We start from the raw sequence: 20,256 nt of genomic DNA, 5'->3' as shown, positions 1-20,256 counted from the left end.
GAGGGCTATGCTTAGTGATCTACTAATTGCCAGCAGAGTCATTCCAAAAATGGAAACCCCCAAATGCACCCACCCCAATTCTGTCCCACTCACTAATAGATTGAGACTACTCTCAAAAAGTTTCAAATATGTGAGAGATGATTGCATTTGACATTGCTCCCAGTTTTAGTCTGCAAGGTGACCTCCAAGACTTCCTTCAACTGATGTCAAAAATTTTTTACAAACTTAGTGAGGTGTGAAAGCTACACAGTTCAGTCTTCTTTGTTACCTCTTCTTCCCAATTTGTTCAGAAGAAACTCCAGCAGAACATTGGCAAACATCAGTCAATAGTGGTTTTGCATTTGCATAGGGCTACAAACCAGTGATAAGATTAACATTGGATTCAGTGCAATAAATTGTCTGCTATATGTCTTTAGAGGGTAGTTCATATGCTTAAATTCAGTTATATAGCTATTTTAAAATTATTTTCTAAGCTATGCCTGAAATCTTTTGTTGACTTCAATACCATTAACTTGAAATGAAAATATAGCAGAACAGATAATGGCTCTGCATTAGTAATCTATAAATCATATTGCTAACTGCCCATTTAAGTCATGTGCAGATCTTTACAACATCATGCTAATTTTAAAAGTTTTGCTGCATGTAAATTATGTGTAATGCACTTCTTTGTGACTTCTTTAAGAAAAATACCAAAAAGAGTTTATAATTTCAAAAAGGTCACAGGAATATTTTCACATTTTATATATTGTTTAAAATAAATAGCTTTCCTAAGTTCCCTGTGAACTTTAGCCTTTGTGTTTTATTATTATTATTATTATTATTATTATTATTATTATTATTATTGTTATTGTTATTGTTATTGTTATTATTATTATTATTTTGTTTGTTTGTTTTGTTTGTTTTACAAGAGTTCCTATAAAGTGCCCTTGAGAATATAAGTAGTGTTTTAATGGCAGAAACAGAACTATAGAACTATAGAAGGAGAAGAGGTAACCTCTAGCATATCTGTGATGCCGATAGACTTGTGGACATGAATTAAAATCAGGAAGCTAACGTTGTTACTGTCTTCAACTGTTGGACCCATCTCTCAAACAGAAGGATGGCCAATTCAGAATTAGCTATATACTCACAAATCAGCTCCCAACTTGCTGTTTTTCAGCCTGGCACACTAATGTGAACTAATTCAGATTTTGCTTTCTCTTAATAAACCATGCTGAAGCCTGTGTCAGTTCAGGAGCTGATTCGTGAATGGAATAGATGTTTTTGCCTCAGGGTTGAGAATGTCTTGGGAGAGACAGGGCAAATACCTGCGGGATGTAACTAATCCACTGCCCAATTTTCATTGGTTTCATCGACTCCCCCATCCACCTTTGCCAACCTGTGAATATCAGCCTGAATCTTATTATTCCTCTTCTGTCATGGTTTCCATAGTACTGCCCTGCAGCAGACACCTGAAAGGTGCCATTCAGCAAAGCCTTTTGACGCATACCTAAAGATAATGACCTTTAAAGTATGTTTTAATAATTTGCTACATTCCCACCTATTTATCCAAGGTTTTTCTAATCCATTTAGCACCACAACACTGAAGAGCTCTAGCAGATGCACAGGCAGTCCCCTTGTTGATCCAGAACCCTACAAGACTTTTAAAGACTCTTTTGTTTTGCCATATTTTAAAACACACCTTGGCACTAAAACAAAAGCAAAAAGAAAGAAATGAGCCTCACTTGCATGGATACTTTTGATTCCTCTTCTCTCACTTACCTGCTTGCAGCCAGTGGCTCAAAGCCCACATGGAGCTGTTAGCAGCATAAAAATAAACTATGGGCTTTATCTCACCTAGATTGTTGTTCTCTATCACTGCCATATGACAATACTAACTCTTTTTCTTCAAGCTTGCTTGCCTGAGTGCTTCTCCCCTTGTCTTTTCCTCAGCTTCATTCTCATTTTGTTACTATTGCAGAATTACAGGAGTTGCCTGGCTTTGCTCTTTATACCTCAAGTAATACCAAGTTCATTTCACGTTCAGCTAGAAAGTGATAGATGGAATTCTGAAGGAATCACAGAAACCTTCAGATACATTAATGGAAACAGGTAGATTTAATCGTTCTTCAATCCAGGACCACCTTTCAATCTGGCTGGATTAAGAAATCTCATGGTTCACCACTACTTTTAGGTGGTAATTAAAAAACTGCAGGTACAAACTTAGTGTTAAATTCCTTCACTGCTGTTGTTTTGCATGCTCTTCAGCAGCAATTTCTAATGCTACATTAGAAAAACAAGGTGCCTAAGGTGTTTTCCTTAAGCTATTTTCCTCACAACCCTGCTATATCATTTAGCATTTAATAATTTTGGAAGGATGGAAGAAAAAAATATTTAAAGTAAAAGAGCAGATTGTAATAAATGAAGAGAGAGCCAATTTTCAACACTTCAGCTTTCATTTTTGAGAAATACAGTGACATCCACAGTTGCACTTCAGCTGGCACCATGACAGAGATGAGACTTCCCGTCAGGAGTGGTCAGTGGAAATGGCAGGCCAGAGAGTGGTGTCATTGGCATAACAATGAACGCTTATGGTATGTGCCCTAAAAACAGATGTCAAGGACATCAGGCAGATGCTGAATTGTGTAGAACCCAGAATCATCATCTACATCATTCAATTCATTAGTGTCAAGGAAATCAGGAAAACACTGAAGTGTGTAGACCCACAAATCAGAATCTTCATCATTCAATTCATAAGCCTTCTAATTTTAATATTCACTTCCTATTATATCTGTGTGTCTTGAACTTACTGGTTTGTATTTAGCACAAAATACCATGAAGTGAAAGATCTCTACTGACACAGGAGAATTTCAGCAGACATGTGTTTCCATCACTTATCAGATCAAAACAGTTCAGATCACCAGAAATTTGTCACTAGCAGGGTATCTCCAACCCCGCTTTCCCTGCCTCTTGTCTTACTGTCTGTACTTGTCATGTAAATGTGGAAGAGCTGGAAGGTATCTATTAAAGTATCGACAGCCATTATAAAGGTCAGGCTGCCTCTTCTTTTTTCATGATTTTCAGCCATTCTGGGATAGAACTGGCAGTGCTTTCTGTATTTGCACAGAGTTGATGTATCAGGTATATTTGAAGAAGGTGCCTGAGTAAACTGCAAAATAGCAATTACATTTCTTGAACATACAATGAAAAAATATTTGCTTTGTCACTGCTTAATGAGAAGACAGGCTTGGCTCTTTCAGAATTTGTCATAGTGTTTTGATTACTTCTTACTAGTTAACTGTGAATCTTTTGATCTCCTGATTTTGATAGACAGTGACCCTGTCATCATATCAAAGCACTTCATATTACAGTAAATGGAGAAGCAGGGCTCTCCAGAGATATCCTTAGGGCAAAGTGTGTATGCATGCACCAGGAAGACAGAGAAAAAGGGAGAGATCTATAGCAACTAGCCTATTTAGGGTTTTTCTATACTAGAAATACAATTGTGTCATGGGACCCACTTACAACAGTTTCATTGCAGAATGCAGCTGGTAACCTTAACCTTTAAGCCTTGCTGTGGAACATAGTTATGGACCCATCAACACTGCAAAATAGAACCATATTGTGTTTGGGTCAGGGGATAACTATGCTGTAACTTTGTCCTTTGTCACGGCTGTGATTTTAACACAGACAAGGCCTTCCAAAACCTGGTATTATATTATATGTCTTGTTCACTACTAATAATTGCTGATGCTACGGCTATTCTAGGGGAACCACCTGCTGTTCCCTTTTCTTTTGTAAAGCAGCCCCTTTGGCAGCAATAGTAGTAATTCTGGGAAACACTGATACAGACAATTTATGTCAGGTACAGTAACTGACAATTTTGCATGGCAAATTTCTAACTTTGTATAAAAAGGTGAAAAACAAATTTTCAATGGACGGTTGTTGCTCTCAGAAGCCATCTAATTCTGGTCTTTTCTAGTGCCTGTAAATGTCAATGCAGTTAAAAAGTTTCCTTTTAGTTTTTCCTACTGATGTGAACTTTGACAGTGGCATGTGGAGGTGTGCAGTATCCATACTGCCGTCTTAACATCACTGACAGCATTGGGTGATAAACCCAGCCAGAGACACAAAGGCTATTCACGTTTTGTAATTTCTATCAGGCTGATACTTGGGTGCTAGGGGTGATTACTTTGAAAGAGAGCAGGTGGTGAACTCATCTAGTTTCCCACCTTCATTTTCAAAGCCTTGGAGGAACATGGGGAAATGTCCTAAAAGATGCAGTGGGTCCACCTTTTCACTGCACTTGTATGAGAAGGAGGCTCAGTGGAGATGACAGCATGCTGTCATGAGCTCCCCTCCAAGGTCTGGCAATTTTTCCCACTTCTGCTGCTCTAGTGATGCCACGCTGGGCTCCTACAAGGGGCAAATCCATCTCAGTCCCACTACACACTCTCCAAGTGATAGGGCAGCCTGAGAGGAACAGGCTGATCTCTACAGCAATGCACTGCAAGATCGTGGTTGCAGCAGGCTCCATCTTCCTCCAGCTACCATATGTAACCTATCCTACAGCTTTTAGAGTGCTCGGATGGTGGCTTACTGTTCTGTTGTGCAAAAGACACTTAGATATTCTTTTCCCCTTAGAGAACCCTATCAGATCTTTGGGCAGGGTTGATAATCTTCCTATTGACCTTCCTTCATCTCAACTGGCAAACTTTTAGCTTCCACATCCCCTTGTGCCCCATATAAAAAAAATGCACCAGGAAGGGATGCACTGATTACTCTTAGCCATGGCTTACAGGCAGGCCCTCCTTTCCCAAAGAAGTGAGAAATGCATCTGCTCTGACAGTGAGGGTGTGAAACCTTCAAAATTTTGTGACGGTGACTGTGCACCAAGGTGGCTGACGTGTTAAGCACGGAGAGATGGAGGCACCTCAGGCAACAGAGCCACAAAGCAGCAGCCCCTCTCAGCTGGGACCCCACTCTGTGCTGCCCTCAAGGCTGTCAGTATGGAAAGGGAAGGTAGATTGAATACCACCAGGGACTTCTCTGCTGCAAGAGTTTTATTTGCAGCTGTCATATCACAATGCCTCTCCAACTCTGAAAAGCAGTCTCCAGCACTTGGTACCTTCTTAGTCTTTTATTGTTACTGAAGAGGAGAAGCAGCTGCTTGGAAGGCTCTGGGAGATAAATGCACAAAAAAATGTAGGGCAAGACAGAAAAAAAGAGTGGGGGGAGCACACTGACTGCAGCATCAGTGTCAGCCCCACGCTGGGATGGAAACACAGGTGGTGGTGACAGCTGCCTTCAGATCCTTCCCCTCACTGCTCCTGCTCAGCGTACAGAGGAGGAGGGAAGGGCTCACTGCAGAAAGGGTTTGTGTCTGCTAACTCATCCTGCTGTTCGTTAATTTAGTTTGCTTTCCCTGTTCCATTCCACAACTTTTACATCTCGTCAAAGTTTAAATTATCACTCTGCAAAGCAGTGAAATTCCATCCTCAATATACAAACCTCCCTGTGTTTAAAACAATACTAATGCTAAGCTACTAAAATAAAAAAAAAAAAAAAAAAAAAAAAGTATATCCCGGTATAATTTATTAATTTATTTTGTTCAGGAAAATAAATGCAGCTTTTGCCCAATGTAGAAAGTACAGGGAATAATTCTAAAATATTCAACATCTAGCCAGCTTTGTTTTTCAGACTGAATTGCTGTTTTAGTGCTATTTTTCTTCCAGAAAGCAATGTATGGTTTCCTTTTCTACAGTCTCTCTCCTGACAGAAGTTTTCTGTTCTCAAATACTGCTAAAGAGCAACCTGGAAAGATGTATCATGGCAACTGGAATTAGTTCTCTGAACTGTCTTTAGCTACCAAAATGTGTAAATTTTGTTTTTACTGAGCACGAAGCAGTTCTGCTGATGAAAAATGGTCTTCACTCACATTGGAAGAAAAAAGCAGAAGCTCACATATATCTCACTTGGATATTTTATTTATTTATTTATTTTTAATTTTAATACCACAAAAAATAAATATGCCATCTGCAGTAAGGGTTGTCAGGCAGCTGTTAATTAATACCTGTTGGAGGATGACCATTACCCTCCAGAAGTGGGCATTGAATTTGCCTGTACAGAAGTTTTAGGTTTCCTCAGTTTCAAAGAGCACCATTTTTTGAAAGAAAGCAACCAAACTGGAGCATTTTCTGGGTCTATACAAAGCCTTATGTTCAATGTCTTCCTTCTGTCCCCATACCATGACTTCCTTCTGCTTTGAGGCTGTTGGCTGCTGAAAAAGTGCTGATACTGAGGCAGGTGATTCTGCGTCCACCAGGACAGTGAAGAAGGAACCACCACAACCTAGAGGTATCCCTGGTGATACGTGGGACAAGAGGAGTCAACTCAAGGGCAGGAAGAGCAACGTCCACCTTGGACTATTGCAGAAAACACCTCTGTGCATGTTTTCTCAATCCTTCTCTAACTGGGGCCCCGACAGAGTCAGGAGCACTGCTGTTTGGTCATTTATTAAAGCTCTCTATTCCCTGAACTTCTGCTAGCAGCCAGGCTTTGAGAAGCTGCTCCTGCCAGCAAGGGCTGATGAAATGCTTTTCTAGTCCCTAGAAAAAAGCTTCTTCTAGCCTTTCTCCATGTTGTAGTATTAAAATGTACAAATATCCTTTGTGGAAAAGAGACAGTTTTAGAAGAGGGGAGTGCAAATATTTCTGTCTCCTTTGGACAGAAACTGCTTGGTGCTTGACCCTGTACAAAAGAGGTGGCAGTATTTGTAATACCTTGAGCTTCTGTGTACTGCAAAGCCCAAAGACCTCACAGTCTTTCTGTGCATTGCAAATCCTTGCTGCCTCTGAGTATATGGTATTGCTGTCTCTTCCAGATGAGGAGACTGTGGCAGACATTACTAGGAGACGCAAGAAATATTGTGAGAGAAGAGTCAAAATGTAGGGCTCTGGCTCTATTTGTGGGTCATGTCTGCCTTGCAGCAAATGCAAGCCTGACTTTGTGCTTTGGTTTTGCAGCTTGAGGTTTTCATAGTGCTGCTTGCTTCTGAAGGAGTGAAAAGTCATAGTTTCAGTTCACCACAGAGCAATGCCTTCCTTTCTACATCTGCCTACCAGCAGGAGCAAAAACCTGATGTGGACAGCCGGTATGAAGTTGTACTGACCAAACAGATGTCACAGGCTCCATGTGTCTTCACATGCAGAAGAAAGAGCAGGTAAGGACATTACTTTGCCTGGTGTTGCAGATGAGGTAGTGTTGCTTCATCAGGGGAAATACCTTTAAACTACTGGAAATTATTTTGACAATACCAAAAAAAAAAAAGTTTGATTTTTTTTTTCAGTGGTCTTCATCTTGCTCCTACTTCTCCATCAGCATGCTGATCCTGCAGTACTTTCCTATGAAGGTGAAGGATCTTCTAATGTTCAGTGGAGCTCATTCCTCCAAACCCATAAAAATGGATTTCTCATGTGACTCCACTATCCGGTGTATTTTCAAGAGCTGTTCTGCCTCACCCCTGCCCCTCCGGAGCACCTTGAAATCAGGCCCAGAGGCAGGCTTGCTTTTGCTTTCACAAGAACAGTGGATGCATAAAGATGGGAGGACTGGACATACGAGTGCTGACAACCTTTTCCCATATAAATCCATTGTGTTCATTAGCACAGATAACAAAATAATGAGCAGGAAAAAATTCTGCAGACTAAGTCATGCTTATTGCCACTGCTGGTGTCATCCATGCTGGTGATGCTGCAGGGGTGTGGAAGAAGCTGCAACAGCACAGGCTGATCCCAAGACCACAAAAGGCTGAGAAATGTTATTGTCTCCTAGTCCTGTGCACACCTCCCCTCTCATCCCGGAGCAGAGTGACCTCCTGGTCTGGCAGTGACAGAAGAAATACAGGCAACAACTGCACGTACAAGGATGGCCCCTCAACCCTTGTCAGGCTGTTATATACAGCACAGCAGGAATTTATTTCAAACCAGCGGAGATTGGGGCCCCATAAAACTGTACAGCCTCAAGCTAATGAAATAAGGTTTGTAAAATACATAAACTCCACACCATGCAGTGAGGCATGCCTCCAGTCAACTCCAATTCACTGGTGGCATTGTATGATGGATACTTCCCCACTGGTTGTTTGCCTGGTTGTTTGCTGATGGATCAGAACAGCACAAACAGTCAGCTCCTTTCCTCTCCCTTCTCTTCACCTCCCCATCACTGTGTTGCATGTTAGAAGGCAGGGCTGAGTGTTTTGACTGCAGAGTCAAAGCTAGGTGGGGATGCGTCAGCAAAACCTTGCTGCAGACCTCCTGAAGGATAGCTCCTCTCATCTCAGCTCCAGTGCAGGGCAAACATCCACCCTTGACAAACTGAAAAACACAACAGTAGACAAACAGAAAAATAAGTAGTAAAAAAAATAATATATATATATAAAATCTGTGCAGATGATGCCTGATCCGTATCACAGGAGAATACACAACAGGCTGAAGCACTGTGGTTTTTTTTGTTTTTGTTTTTTTTTTCTTTCTTTCTTTTTTCTTTTTTTTTTTTTTTTTCACTTCAAACTACTGTCAGTGTGATGCTGAACAAGTGCCATTAATCAAGAGCTCTGTAATTCATCAGGCACTGTGATGTACTTGAAATATTATTTCAGTATCATTGTTCAAAGGCCTCTGTAACTGATTTGAAAAATTGAGCTAAAAAGAATTAGCTACTGCATTTTAAAGCCAGGGCTATATATAATTGCAAACAGCAACTTTCTTATTCTTAATCTGATTCTAAATATGAAAACATGAGAATCAATGATGCCTTGGTGAATCACACAAGATATTCCTCTGTCAGCATCCTGAGTGACATTGTCCCAAGCCACATGCTTCACAGGCAATACAGACAGGGATATGCAGGATATTCCCCTTCCTGCCTGTATCCCAACTGCTCTGAGTCCCAAACCATTTTGTACAGTAGAAACAGTTGTGCATTCATCCCTTAATTAACACAGATATCGTCAATATTTGTATCAATACACTAATCTGTTTTAATAGCCCTAAGCTGTCAACCTGTGTGGTATCTGTTGGCAATAATTTCCACAGGTAGGTTATACATGCTTCAGAGCAAGACTTTGCTCATTACACTACATTTTCCAACCAACATTGTCCCCATGTCATATGACTTCTGCACACAGCCTGAGTTATGTACAGCTGCCATTTCTTATTCGGTTTCTTTTTATAAAGAGCTTTTGGCTTTTTAGCTGTTATTTGAGCAGGACGCCTTTCACATATTTAACCATTTCCATTACCTTCAATGCTTTTCATTTTACTTGGTCTATTTCTCTAGCCTCAGGGTGACCATAGATATGAGGAAGCTATTCTGAGTGAAGGAAGGATGAGTTTTTAACAGTTGGTATTGTATTCCTGGCACAGAGAGTCGTGTCCAGTCCTCCTTGCAATATTTTCTTATCCTTTTTGCCCATGTGTATATCTGCATTTTGGTCAGAACCAGGGTAATGTTAGTCTGAGCTGTTCTTGTATTATTTCCAGAACATGTTAGTTTACATGTCATGATAATGAATTTCATTGACGCTTTCTTCTGCACACAGAAACTTTCTTAGATGCTTCTGCAGATCGTTGCCACCCTTGTCTTGCCTAGTCTGAATTACTTTGTGTTACATGCAGATCTTGTCAGGCTTTTGCTGATCATTAGAAAATAGATTACATCAACTATTTACAGGGCTCAAAGCACTTAATTATTATCTTTTGCTTCAAGAAAAATCAGTATGCTTCTTTTTCTCTTTCAGCCCATTATCTATTTATAGAAAATGTATTTCATCTATTTAAAGACTATTTTCTTACATCAAAATATCTTTATTTCTTCAGCAGCCAATAGTGTTGGATTTTTCCAAAGAACTTTTGGAAAGTTAACATTACGTTGATTATTTCTGGTTCATTCTTTTTACTGATAAAGCATACATATGTGTGTGGTAGGTTGCAGAATTGTGATATAGATTTTTTTTTTTCTTATAATACCTGTATAATACTATTATGGTCTATGTATCTTTGTTCTTCCTTTGGATGGCATGCATCTGGGCTGATATCTTTTCACTGACTTGCCACTTAAAAACAATACAGGCAGAGAAGTTTTATTACCCTAGAAAGTATAAAAAGCAGAAAACCTGTAAAAAAACTTTGTACCTTATGTCTTCATGGCAATGAGCAAGGCAATTTATAAATAAATAACTGATATATAGATAAAGGCAGTCTATAAGTTAAAACAATACAAAACAAACTGTTTACATCAAATGCATCAAATGTTTCTGTACTGAAATAAACAACCTGCCTGCTAGAAAGAAAGATTTCAGCTCCCTGCACCACCCTGCTGAGAAGGGTCAGCAGCACGATGACACTGCATTGCCAGGGGAGACTGTTCTCTCCCACCAGCACCCAGACACCATGCACAGCACACACCGGTGCTGGTCCCCGCACAGCCTCCTGGGGACTTTTCAGGTTCCACCTACCAAGACCAGAGCACCTCTTCCAAACAGAATCAAGTTTACAACAGTTTAAAATTTTTAGTATATATTTTTAAAAAGGGTCAATAACCACCGGGTACCAGACGACCTGAAACTTTATCATATAGCTTTTAATGACCAGCAGGCCCGTCCTTCACATAAGCACGTTCTTACTGCCTCACGTTCACAACACAGCATCCTCCTCCAGCACCAGTGAAGCACTTACAAACAGAATTTGGTTAGTGGCTTTGTTTTTGTCTTCTGTTGGTGCAGGTGTATGTACGGCTCACATGCCTTGCCTTCTGTAGGAAGAACTGGTTAAGTTGATCACCTACGGAGCATGTTTCAAAGGCCATGGGTTAATCAAGCCATTTTGCTATCACAAATACCCCCTCTGAGTTTTATTTTTGTCTTCACTACAGGTAAGTGATTCTGTTCTTTTACAGTATTACCTAGGCTCTATTTTGGTGTTTTGTGGATCCTAATCTCCCCAAATATATGTTTGTCCCTTCTGTATTATTTCATTTCCAGTTTGGCTGCCAGTCACAGAACTTTTTTTTTTTTTTTTAAATGAAATTGATCAACTAATATTGTTGGCCAGTTCACTCAATAAATGCACATTTTAAACATGATTATGGCAAGAACTATGACATAGTTTCATATACTCATTCATTTATTATTGAATGAAAATACTTATTATATGTACTCTATAGAGATTGTGTGTCTATACATGCTTAGCAGAGGCATTTCCAGGATTGCTAACCCCTACCCCATCCCTCATCCTGTTTCTGACTGTAGGGTAAATCTGCTGAGGAAATTAGGCAGCTGCTTGGCAACTCCAGAAATTAAATGCCACTGTGTGCTACCAAATGTTTTTGCAGGAAGTTAATGCTGTAACTTGTACAAAATGCAATTTTTTTGTTAAAATTGAAACAATGTATACTTCATATTGGGTTAAAACATGTCTCTTTTTCTAAAAGAGAAAAGGGTATAATTTAGCTCAAAATGAAATGCTGAAACTGAACTTTGACTTTAAAGAAACTTCCTTTTGATAAAAGTGATGCTAGATATTACTTCTACACAATTTGCTCATCACTTCTTTTTACTCAATTATTTAGCAACGTTAAGTGAAACAGCACTTTACTAGGCCTTCTGTAATACCATTTACTAAATCAGAGATATTTTATAGTCACCAAATGAAATGAAAATCACGAGTACCAGGACTAGTTAATTATATTTACTGTAGACAGTAAATTATATTTTTACACATAATGATTTTATCATAGCTGTAAAAGTAGTTGAGTTTATAGAACAAGTATACAAAGGGTGTATTTAATAAATTGTACACAGAGGATTCACAAACTTGATATTTGAAGTGGATGAAGACAGTGCAGAAGTGGCTTTGTACAGAAAGCCTATCTCTCCTTTCATCCATCCATCCAAAATATTTTAAGGGATTATCATTTTGGTATCTACATTCCAATTAGTGACAAGAGCTGTACAATGAGCTCACACTTCCATTACAGCTTGCTGCTAATGGTTGGAATTAGTTTATTTAGTTACAATAAGCATTGTGTTCAGTCTACTCCAAAAAGTCCTTGCTCATATGAATGCCTGTGCACAAGTGTCACATTTTCAGATCACTCATTAGGGTAATTCATTAAAACTTTTCTGCATGCAGATGCAGTTCTCAATCCCCGCTTTATGGTTTTGGGTAATTGCTAATCCCAAGTGGCAGTTGTGTTGCTGAACACCCTGCTTCATGAAAATGTTTCATCAGGCACCTGAAACATACTCGACACCAGCCCTATTGAGGAACCAACTTTGTTAGCATGATGGGTTTAGCTGTGGCTTTCTCACAGGTTTCTGTGTTTAATCAGCTGGCAGAAAGGGGGAAGGACTAAGAGCTGAAGGTAGAGGAGAATTTGTAAAAGAAAATCATGTGAAAGTGTGGTGTGCCTTCAAAGGTTTCAAACATTATTAAAAATAAAAAAAAAATAGAAAAAAAGAGGAACAAAAAAGTTTATGTGAAGTGTCTTTTATTGAGTGACAGCTACAGATTCAGCAGAAAAAGAGTCTGCATCTCCTCAAGCGTCAGCTGTGCCCCTTCCTGCAACTTTCTGGCTATGGGTTCAAATACTATGATTCAAGCTGGATAATAATGCTACTGAAACTAGGTGAAATATTCATAGCACAATGTGTCTAGTGCTGAGTAAAACACATTCAAGTAATTGAAACAATTGTGCTAAATGATGACTTCATCATCAATTTACATATACATGTAAATACAGAATTCTGTAAAAACAGAAAATGTTTTTGTTTTTTTTTTTTTTTTTATTGCCGCTCATTTTTATCTTCAAATACATTAGTTATAATTTACATCACAGTGTTTTTTATTTTCCTGAGGGTAGAGACATCGTTAGAAGCTATTTGGCCTTATTTTCATACACGGAACAGCCAAATTGTACTGTTACATTATTCCTTGCCCGCCCTATTACTCTTAGCCCGCTTGGAATATGACAGCAGCAGGAAGCAACAACCCATACCATCAGGCAAATGGAGTAGAGGAATAGGACTATTTTTTATTTGCCTGTGAAGTAGAGCTGTGAAAACGATTATGTTCCAACCCAAAATATCTAACACCTTCCCTTTAACCAACTTTATATCTTGAGTTTGTTTGATCCAACGTGATGTTTTGGGGTTTTCTGAACTATGAAAGGCAATATGGAGGCATAAGTCTGTCTAAAAACTTCTGTTAAACCCCTTTTTGGAAAAAATATTCTTTTCAATTTTCAAAAGTGAACTTCATGAAAGATCAAAATAATTGAGCTTTTCAGGAGGAAGTGGAGGAGGGGGAATCAACTAAACTCATCCTTCACATTTTTTCCTCCAAACCTCAACCATTCTATGACTTTGTGATTTTACAAGTATCACCATGGCTCTAAAGCCATATTTCTGTTCACAACAGCCTGGCTGTCCTCAGAACAAAACAAAGCAAAACAAAGCAAGCTGTGTGAAACCCTTTCATAATATTCACTCTCAGTTTTAGAAGGGTGGTGTCCTCAGTTAAGAAATTTCTGAAGCATCTCATCAGAAGAGGCTTTGTCAAGAAAAAGCTCCTCTCCTACACAGTAAGACAATTTGGGTTAGAAGAGCTTGTGACAGAAGATATGCTAAAGGATTTATGGATTTTTAGAGGGACAGCTGATTCTGTGCCCCAATGAAGACTGATTGATATCTCCTTTGAAGTTTCCTTTTTCTCTATTGCAGATATATTTTTAGCCAAAACTCACCTTACTATCTTGCTTGGGTGTTATTGATACCGTTTCACAGTGGGCACACAGAGTTTGATTTTGCTAAATAGGCTTAATAGGTGTTTATGTTTCATTTCACTTTAGTCACGAGTATTGATTTTCAGGAACACTGATGTTGGAGTAGAAATATGTGTATGAGATACAGTTAGCAACTTGTCTGTTGCCCAAACTACAACAGAAATAATAGTGCAATATATTACAATACAATCTAAGATAAAACAATATTGGCTATTACTGTCACAGAATCACAGAATCGTTTAGTTTGAAAGAGACCTCCAAGATCACCTAGTCCAACCTCTGACCTAACACCAACCAGTCCTCCACTAAACCATATCACTAAGCCCTACATCTAAACGTCTTTGAAAGAACTCCAGGGATGGTGACTCAACCACTTCCCTGGGCAGCCTGTTCTAATGCCTAACAACCCTTTTGGTAAAGAAGGTCTTCCTAATATCCAACCTAAGCCTCCCCTAGTGCAACTTTAGTCCATTCTCCCTTGTCCTATCACTGGACACGTGGGAGAATAGACCAATGCCCACCTCACTACAGCCTCCTTTAATGCACCTGTAGAGAGTGATAAAGTCATCCCTGAGCCTCCTCTTCTCTAGGCTGAACAAGCCCAGCTCCCTCAGCCGCTCCTCATAAGACTTGTTCTCCAGGCCCCTCACCAGCTTCGTCGCCCTTCTCTGGACTTGCTCGAGCACCACGATGTACTTCTTGTAGCGAGGGGCCCAAAACTGAACACAGTACTCGAGGTGAGGCCTCACCAGAGCCGAGTACAGGGGGACAATTACTTCCCTAGCTCTGCTGGCCACACTGCTTCTTATACAAGCCAGGATGCCGTTGGCCTTCTTGGCCACCTGAGCACACTGCTGGCTCATATTCAGCCGACTGTCCACCATCACTCCCAGGTCCTTCTCTGCCAGGCAGCTCTCCAACCACTCATCTCCCAGCCTGTAGCTCTGCTTGGGGTTATTGCGCCCCAGGTGCAGGACCCGGCACTTGGCCTTGTTAAACTTCATGCAGTTGGCCTCAGCCCATCGGTGCAGCCTATCCAGATCCTCCTGCAGATCCTCCTACCCTCAAGCAGATTGACACACGCACCTAACTTGGTGTCATCTGCAAACTTACTGAGGGTGCACTAGATGAGGGTGCATCCAGATCATCGATAAAGATATTAAAAAAAACTGGCCCCAGTACTGAGCCTTGGGGGACTCCACTACTGACTGGCCTCCAACTGGATTTGACTCCATTCACCACGACTCTTTGGGCCCGGCTAATACCCAGCCAATTTTTATACTTATATACTTATATACTTATATACTTATATAAACTTATATACATGTATAAGTATACATGTACTTATATATACTATACTTATATATTATATATATAATATATATAATATTATATATATACTTAGTATATATTTATATACTAATATACTTATGACTTATATACTTAAGACTTTTTATGACTTATATATAAAAATTGATTTAATCTTCTCCATATACTTCCTGTGCATCATCATTTCTCTGGTGGATTATTACAGTATTCAGGTAAAAATATCAATGTTCACATTACTGAATGAATATACACAAAAAAATAAAAACAATAAAAAAAGCTTTGAAAAGTATATGTTACCATAGGATGTTGTTACCATAGGATGACATACTTTAAGAAAAAAAAAAAAAAAAGTCACCTATATGTCACCTACTTTCTAGTGTATTTTCTTTGTCCAGAAACTATTTTAAAATATGAGGATTTAATACTTTTTTGCTAGAACCTACTGCAGCACTTACAGATTCTGACCATATTGTATACATTGCAAAAACAGGTTTTCTTTCTGATTATATCTCTCCTACCATTTCTTAAATGTGGTATAAATTAAAGAGAAAGCAAACCATACACAACAGATATTAGCCATGTAATCCAATGCACTGCTGGAAGATTTTCTGTAACGGGAAAAACCTAGTTGAGCAGATGGAAGCATACTGAAAAAAGAGATCAGAACAGGAAAATAAACATTAGAAGTATGTTTGAAAGTGAAAGACTGAAATTGTTATATTTTATATTTGATTTAAACCAGTTCCTTGTGTACACCTTGTTCATTCACCCTAAGAATTACATTTCAGTTTTCAGTAGCTGACGATTTCTCCAGGATTTTGAATCTCATTCTGTATTTACAGTAATATAAGAATATAATGCCGCTGCTAATCAAATCTTTCAATATACATCAACAGTTTTTAAGAGGAAACTTATTATCCAGGCTATCCTGAAATATCTTGAAAGGTTTTTAAATGCTTTTATTTAGAATGCTTTCTGTGTTCTTCACCCTGTTGTTGTCCCCTGTGTTCTCAGAGTGCTCACAGAAGTCACGTACGAGAAGCAAAGAAACTCTCCTCAGCTGTGCACTACACCCCAGATTCTACAATAAACAAAACAAAACAAAACAAAATAAAATAAAATAAAACAGAGTCAAATTGTGGCATTTTATTGCTACTCCTTTTTCCTTTTGCTTCTCTCCTTTCTTTGCATCATGTATGGCATGTGAAATACAGTTTTCACATTACAGTTTTTATGATTTTTGTTGTTGTTGTTGGGGGAGTGTCTCTTCTCTGCCCTGTTCTGAAGTGCAGCCTCAGAAAATATGAAGAGTGACTTCTTAACATCGGCCTGGCTGGCAAGGGAGTTTTTCTCTTAAGAAGTCAGAAGGGGTCTTGTATGAAATGAAATTACACCAGTGAATTAGCACATTGAGACAATTGTCTGTGATTCAAAGCACACTGGCGTTGTGAAGCTGCCACCAGCTGGAACCACTTTTAGCACTGGTGTTAAGAAAATTGTAAAGGCAAGATTGGCAGGAGAAATAGAAACGGATGTCTGTGGAAGAAAATAAATGGAGAAAGGGGAAAAAAAAAAGAAGAAACCACTAATTAACCGAGAAATGGCGTAGCTTTGCAATCTCTTTTCACAGCCTCAGGTAAATGAAGGGCTGAATTTAGTAAAGAACAAACAGATAAATAAAATAAAATAAAATAAAATAAAATAAAATAAAATAAAATAAAATAAAATAAAATAAAATAAAATAAAATAAAATAAAATAAAATAAAATAAAATAAAATAAAATAAAATAAAATAAATATTTTCCCCTAAAGAAAAATCATCAGTTTTGTTCTTTGAAATTACAAGTTGGCTATTTAGTGACATTTTGCACTGGATTTTACAGTGATTTAAAATCTAATAATTTTAAATTACTAAGGTGTTATGACAGTTTTAATTTACAGGTGATATTTTAGCAATAGCAAATCCTCCCCCTCTCTCCCCCCCACCTTTTTTTTTAATGAGAATACAGATAGGACTTGTCCCAAAACCTAGACAGTGCCCTCTGAAGTCTGTTGTGTAAATGTACTTAGAGATAGACAAGCTAAAGAAGGGGAAAAATAGATGAAAAGACTATTTTTTTCTTCTACCAGTTAAATGATATATATATATAAAAGTGCAATCCAGAAATGCAAGAGCCTTACAGCTGAGCATGCACAGGGCTCACCAAGAACCAGAATGGAGCAGTAAGCACCCCACCCAGGTACTGCATCTGCAGTGGGACTCCTTAAAAACAGCCTGTGATACTGCTTGCCTCAAGAAGGAGCCCTTTCTGCACCTTCTGAATTGGTGTCACTGTCAGTCAGTGCCTGGAAATAGTAAATAATAACAGGGTGCCACCCCTCTAGTCACTGAACTTGTGACAGATGGAGAAACCTCTGTCCATGTGTAAGGTGTGCTAAACACTTCCTTCCCTGTGAGCAAACTCCTCGCTCTCCTGGTGTGCCATCTGGACTCAGAAAGGTTCCTTCTTCTTCTAGATGTTCTGGATAGGTTTTGTGGAAAAGTAGGATTTCTTTTTTTCTCTCTCAATGGGAGGATGTTGTGCTTTTGTATACATCAGTGGGCTATTTTTAAAAATACGTATACTGATATCTTCAGTTTTGAACAAACCTTTCTTTAATGTGGTTTACTTATGTCAAAATATTAATTCAAAATTAGTGATCAAATGAGAAACTCACAGGCATCCCAGAAAGCAAAGTATGACACCTTTTACAGCTGCCTGCTAGCGTGTGCTGTTATCCAACAATTTCATTCCACTTCCCTGAGGGATTAGGATCCTTTTGCTCTTTTGTCCATCCTCAGCTTGTTTTAATAAGCCTAGCCAAGATGTAGTTTCTGGCTCCTGCTCTTTCAGTTTCTAGATATCAGCTTTGGCTGTGGCTGACCCATCCCTGGCAGTGCCCAAGGCCAGGCTGGATGGGGCTGGGGGTGGCCTGGGCTGGTGGGAGGTGTCCCTGCCCATGGCAGGGGGTGGCACAGGGTGGGCTTTAAGGTCCCTTCCAACCCAAACCATTCTGTGATTCTGTGTTGAGCTGAAACTAAAGACCCACAAGACAAGTCCCTAACATCTCTGGATCTCAACAGGAACAGAAGATGTCACCGCCTTGCGAAACCACACCCTGCAAATCTAGCTCTCCTATTTAATGCAATTTCAAACCAAAGCACAACTTCACCTTGCCCCATTTTAAAGCTTTTCAAAATGTTTACATGCAGCTAAGAACTATCTCCATAAACTCATATGTTAACTTCACTGTTGTGCTTCTGAGTTCTTGTATTTAGTTTATTTGTTCTGTCTAAATCTGTTTTACACTTTGAGATTTTATAGGCAGGGGTCAGAGTGCATTTAAAAACAGTCAATTAATGTTTTATGGGCTGTCTTCACACTGGAGACAGAGAAGTTTTTGCCATAATTTCTATGTGAAATGGTGATAAAATAAGCATGGAAATATAGATGTAGATGACACATACAAGCAAGCATGAAAACATGTATATATTGTTAGAAACAATATATAATTTATTTGGAGATTTTTTTGTTTTACATTCAAGCCAGCAACAGCTTCATGGAATTTGTACAAAGTGATGATATTGTCACTTAATGATATAAAATGACTCCTCCCAAGATATCGAACAAGTCTACACTTTCCTTACATTATCATACATTAGTAACAATCGTAAGTAATTGTAATGTATGAAAATTGGGTTCCTTGACTGGAACAGCTATCTATTCAGCAAACAAGAGTAGCTGATAAATGGCTTCGTTGCCACCAATATTCATGGAAAAGGGACTCAAAGAAATTTAGAGGGAGAATAAAAATACCAGGAATATGAAAAACATTAATGTGATGCTAGAGGTGAAAATTGAACAGGCACATTTGAATGTGTGTTTATAGAAGAGTAATCAACTTCATATCATTTCTTTAATAGAGGAGTTAAATGCCCAAATTATGTTAATAGGATGGTAAAATTTAAACACAGGAGTTGGAAAACATTGTAACTTCCCACTGTAACTGAATACAGGCTCTTTCAGCAGCATTGAGAGAAAGTCTAAGCAAAAGAGATGTTATACATAAAAAAGCATATATTCATCATATGGGTTCTATTTTTTTAATGTATTGAAGCTAAATTTGATGTTGTTAACTTAATATTTCACACCTTTTCCTTAACATAATCCTAGCATGCATTTATATCAGGGATCATTAAAGAAGCCCATCTTTTGAACCTGGATCAGTACCATGGGATCTTCACTTCTCTCCAAGAGCACATCCTGAGATCCCTGCTCTATAGAAATACCTATTTTTCTCTGTGGATTATATAGAAGACTTAAAAAATACAAAACCCAAAAAGTTAATGGTGAGAATTGCCCTAAAAGCTCATCCCTTCAGCAGATGACCTCCGATTAAAGTTTTCCAATTAAACTTCAGTCAGTAAACAATACGTGTATATTTGTGTACATATGTCAGTCTGCGTATATGTACTTCTCTAGATATACCTAAAATGACAACAATTATGAAAACAATTATTTCTAGCTAGAAAATGTGTAATAAAGTAATGGCAGACAGCTTTAAAAACATGATTTCTGTCAATGCCCTTGCAAAAAAAATAGTGAATATATTTAATATCTATAGACATTATTCCTATTCTGATAGCCTGAATTTTACAGTAACTTCAGATGCATATTTAAAGGGATTAAATACCTGAAGCCCTGTGTGTTTTATTTTATTTCATATTTGAAAAAGGAGCACTACAACTTAATCGATACACTCTACTATTAAACAAAAATTGATGCAATTGTAAGGTAACAGGGTATGACAGTTCGTGGTTTTGTGCAATTGTACAACAGCCTCCTCTAGTCCCAGGTAACCTGAGTAAACTGAAATTTAAACACAAATGAAATTTTAAATGGAATGCTTGATGTCATACTATGGGTTTGACTGTATTACTGCTACATTATGCATATTGAAAATTATTTAAAATTTAAAGTTAAAATAATAATAATGATAATAATATATAATGATTCAGCTTGGAAACTTTCAATTGTAACATATTCCTCAGAGCTAGACTATTTCAATT

This window comes from Anas acuta, chromosome Z (assembly GCF_963932015.1).
Source record: "Anas acuta chromosome Z, bAnaAcu1.1, whole genome shotgun sequence".
NCBI classification, from domain to species: Eukaryota; Metazoa; Chordata; class Aves; order Anseriformes; family Anatidae; genus Anas; species Anas acuta.
The sequence above is the reverse complement of the archived record's forward strand: the minus strand, read 5'-3'. Positions refer to the sequence as shown.